The sequence below is a fragment of the Chenopodium quinoa genome, unplaced genomic scaffold, assembly GCF_001683475.1.
Source record: "Chenopodium quinoa cultivar QQ74 unplaced genomic scaffold, ASM168347v1, whole genome shotgun sequence".
NCBI lineage: Eukaryota > Viridiplantae > Streptophyta > Magnoliopsida > Caryophyllales > Amaranthaceae > Chenopodium > Chenopodium quinoa.
Window position 1 is genome coordinate 1,771,467 of NW_018744066.1, and position 5,506 is coordinate 1,776,972.

The following is a 5,506-nucleotide window of genomic DNA, read 5'->3' on the forward strand; positions in this document are numbered from 1 at the left end:
TCAACATTGCCGTATTTTCGGGTGATTAGAGTGTGGGTATGGGTTAGATTTTTTTATTTTAGGTTTAGGGCAATAAGGTAAATTTAATATAGATTTGTGGGCTTTATGTGGAGATTTGCGGGCGATGTTTAGCAATCCACAAAGTTTTTTACTCCAATTGTTACTTGTAAGTTGAGACTATCCTTTCCCAAATTCCTGTGCTAATACTCCCTAGTAAAGTGAAAAATATAAACTTGTAAAAGTTAACTTTATATTTAATTATATATACTACGTATAGTACATCATTGGTTTTATTATTTTTTTTTTTATTTATTTTTATATACTTATTCCTTAATATCTTTAAAATAAAAAATGAATCATTGCCTCATTGGTAATCTAACAAGATCTTAATAAGGGTGTGTTTTGTTCACCTGATATATTTATCTGAACTTAATTGATTTTATCATTACTTAACTTAATTTATTTGAGCTTAACTACTTATCTGTACTTATTAAGGGTTTGTTCTCATTGACTGACCTCAGCTGAACTGAACTGAACTGAACTGAATTGAGCTGAACTGAACTGAAATGAATATTTTATAAGAGAAGGAAATTAGGAGCTGAGCTGAACTGAACTGAACTGAGCTGAACTGAACTGAACTGAGTTGAACTGAACTGAATTTCAACGTAAGAGAACAGACCCTAAATCTGAATTAAGGGAAAATAAGATGAACAATACAGAGCAAACCCCTAGTATTAACTACATGTAAGGAATTATATATACACATTGGATAGAATTTGATTATTTATGATGATTTTATCCAAAAATTGTTATATCCAAGTTTTCCTATGAATTTAATTAATTATTTCTTCATAAAAGCAATCAAAGCATCACATATTCACATTTGTCAAAAGTAGTTGATAATTATAATACCAAAATTGACATTTTGGTTGAAAACAATTGCTAACCAAGAAAAATTTGCAACTTTATTAGACATGATGTGATATGATAATTGACCTTTCAAAAGTCTCAACAACGAACAAGCGTAATTAGTTAAATTTTCTTTGTAAAAAACAAAACTATGTTAATTATGTTATATATGTTTGTTAGTTTTTCTCTCCCATAAAAGCAATTTGTTATTGTTGATAATTATCATACTGCTTTTGTTTGTTGATGAAATGATAAAAGCATAGGCTATTGCATTCTCATTATATAATTTCTTGGTAATGAAGCAAGCCTAGCCTATTTTATATCAACAATCTAGCTAGATTAATAATTACCTATTAAATTACCTTTTGAGATCAGACCTTGATACTAATAAGTTGCTACCCAATTAATTAAAGTGTTTTTGAATAAGCAATTTTATCGATTTAGGCCTTTTGACACCCATTTTATTACTTCTTCAATTGCAAAAATGCTCCTTAACCCGTCAAACAAGTCAAGTAAATCACTCAACAATTACACCAAAAATTACTATGTTGTAATTGTCAAATAAGTAGTAATAAGAGTATAAGAGATACATATGCTTGTTTGAAGAAACCCATCCGATTTATATTTAATTAAGAGATATGACTATTATTTCTAATGGGATTTTTTTTTTCTTTTCTGTTGGTTCGTATACAGATTAAAATCGTACGGTGAATCAGTGAATTTTTAGAAGATAATAATGCTCATTATGATATACAAGTATCTCATCATCTGTTTTTCTAGATATGATTTTCAAGTATACCTTTAATTTAATATATGTGTCATGCATTAGCTTCTTTATTTGTAAAGGGATATACCACATAATAAGGAAATTAAAAGAAATAAAAAATTTCCATAATCCAAAGTTCCAAACCCCATTGATCTAAGTTTCACCTTTAATGACTTTGATTAAGCATGTTAGTGACCCCTCAAAAGGGTTTGTGACTCTTTAATTTGTCCACACAATCAAATTTGGCTAGCCCAATTATTAGTACTTTATCCATAAATATATTTGGAATTTATTTTTTTGTATTTTATTTACAAGTGGATTTTTATAAGGGTTTTGCTATACATAGCCCTAAGGGCCATTTATAAGAATCAACAATTTCATATCATTAACTCTATTTTTCTTGTTCCAATGAAATCTTATAGTATTATTAATTTAAGTTATTATTAATTTAATGTAATATTGTTTATGGGATAAGTTATTATCAAAATGCATTTATTAACCCATTAAAGCTATTTTTTTTTTCCTTTTAGGATTAAAATTTTGTATTTTATTTAGTTAGTTAAGCATTAACAATCTAACATCATACCAATAGAAAATTATATTATATATACTGTAAAAAAGAAAAAAAATTAGTAGTATTAAAATTCAAAATAAACACCGTGCAAGTCAATCTTTTACCCACATTTTTCCAAGAAACAACATATAGCAACCAAACCATCTACTCCGTATTAGATAATACTAAGTGGACAATATTGCAATATATTAGTGTGCTGCTAAGATATATATTTTTTTAAAAAAAAATTGTTTATACGCCTGATTTGGTTTATTAGAAGATAAACTTAGTTATTATCATCCTTTTCAAGCTTTTAATTTGTTTTAACGTACTCCCATCCAACAAAACTATGGAGTACTATTCCCATGCTTAGCCAATCTTCATTGGTTCAAAATATTTCATTCACACATATCAAATAAAGGTATTTTACTAGAAGTGCCACATACGACCTCGCATATCTTCGGCACCCAAACAACCAGTTGAATCCATCTTAGGATAGATTGGACTAGAGAGAGGATGATGATATTGAACTTTTTCTTTTTTGGAAAAAGCATTTTCATGGTATTTAATTGTGTAGGTAAGAAAACTAGAAAAATATTAGTTACATTTTTGGGATGGATTAATTTTGGATTAATAATACTATAAGATTCCATTGGAACAAGAAAAATAGAATTAATGATATGAAATTGTTGATTTTTATGCATAGCACTTAGAGCTATGTATAGCAAAACTCTTTTTATAATTAAGTTGAATTATTTATAGATACATAATGTTGAAAAAAGAAATATTGATGCTACTTCTATCAATGCGTGTTATAATGAGTGGAGTAACTTTTAACTAAAGCCAAGTAAAGTCATTTAAGTCAAAACTACATTCTAATTTGTAAACTAGTCCTCGTTTGCTGATTTTGACTGCATGTATGCGGCCAATAGATTGATTGTACAATAATTACATTGTTTAATTATAAAATATATATAATGTACAGTACTAATTCCCACCTAAAGCATCCTAATTCCTAACTATTGTGGATTAGTATACTAATTAAGCTTTTAAATTGGGTCTAGTTGAAATAATTATGATTATATAATTTATTATTAGTTGGGAGAATGGGAGATCGATCGAGTGTCAATGTCTCAGTCATCTTTTATTTCTATAGCTTCTTTGCAATTTGTATTTGTAGTGATTGTACTACTTATGTTGGGTAGATGCAAGATATATGTTGGAAACGATGTCTATTATACGAGTATAACATAAGCATGATCAATTGATCATGTCACATACTTACATTGTTACATGTAACACGATAAATCATATTACACTTGAACCCTTGAGGTTTAGTCATTATTATAATTCACCTTGCAACTTTGCTCAGCTCGCTATTGTTTTGGTTCATTGTTTGATATAGTGAGGTTAAAATATAGTCTGGTGAAATTGTGAAAATAGTGTGGAGCTCAGGTACATATTCCTAGGCGTTCATAATTCAAAAACAATTTAACCCTATAATTTTAAATTGAAACTGTATGTAACACGATCAAATTCAATCAATTAAGTTAAATACTTCATAAACTTTCGTAGTTTCGTAGTATATAGTACTTAGGGCTACGTACCTACATGACTACCTGTCTACATGTAACATTTTTTAAATACAGATACAAATACTGTACCAAACAAAAGATCAATGGCAATATGGAATACGTTGATCTCCATTAACAACATACAGTATCAGCTTTTCTAGGTTTAAAGTGCCAAAAAAAAAAGAGAAAAAGAGAAAAAGCAATTAAGGCTCCAAAAACAGCAGGTTGGGCATTAACATACAATACAGCTCACTTTTTGTTAAATAAATCCATGTGTGGAGTGGTAGCTTTTCTAAAGGTACTTACTCTAGTTTGGGAGGATAATTAATTAAATTTAATTTAATTAATAAATATAATGTGTATATTAATTAATACACATTTTAGCATAATAAAATACGCTTTTGTAGGTTTTATATTTGTTTTATTATATGGTTCTTTTATGGCTTTATTAATGCATTATTAGTTGGAACTACATACGTACATACTTCATATTACTATTATGGATTAACCCTAATGAATGCTTCAAAGTTGGTATGTGACTTCATTGATAAAGCTTAGAATTTGTAAGAACGTTGTTCCAAATTATGCCCTACCCCCAAATTAATAATTGAATTACTTTAACTATATTATCGTATTTTCTTAAATTATGACAATGCATACAATTCAATCTTGAAATCCTTATCCTCATTAGTTATAACTTATAAGTACAATGATTTCCATTCGATCTATCTATATATCATTTTGCTAGGTTATATCTTTGAATATATTATATTATTCCCAAGTTTTATAGACTTATATTTGAATCCTCATTCTCAGCAGGATTTTTTTTTTATTTAATTTTTTTTTATAGCAAAAATAGTATGTCTAATTTATGTAAAAATTTGTTGAGGTCAAGGGAGCCTAGCAAAAAGTGATTATCCCCAAAAAAATTAACGAATGTGTATAAGCTCAACCCTACATGATACTATGATAGTGATGTAATACGTTGATTAATTTTCGAAGGCAAATGCAAACCTTTGTTGGTTTAATGGCATAATTATTACTAATTTTTTCATAATGAAATTTAATATTTTTAAAAAAATTCAACAAACGTCACTTTTTATATGGAAGACGTACTTTAAAATGGGTACCAAGTTAAGCCTACCAAAGTACACTAATTACCTAATTGGGTGGACTTTGTCGTCTTAGATTCTTATAATTATATTGGTTTTGTGGGGTTTTACTTATTGGACAAGGTTTTGTAAGACCTACATCTCATCATTCTAAATTGTCTCTTCATTCAAATGTAATAGTCATTGGCTCATTGCTCACTCTCTCACTTATTTTGACTAGTGTTTTTGTTTCAAATTAATAAATAATTAAATTAGTGTTTTGTAATTAAAATGCTAGATAGCCAATAATTTTTTTCCCGTCCTTCAAAAAAAAAAAAAAAGTGTTAACTAATCATACAGGTTTATGTATGTATAATTTTGTTATAAATTCTCAAATTTATACATTCTTCCTATATATTTTTTTTTAATAAGGTAAAAAAAAAAAAATCAAATAGACATAAAGATCTATAATGTTTATTCATGCATGATTAATCCACATTATGATGAGATGATAGATATTGAAGATTACACGGTTACATTCCATAGTCCTTAAGAGAAACATATAGGAAGTACAATTTTAAGCTGTTATTTTCATGTTTTATTGTATTTGTTT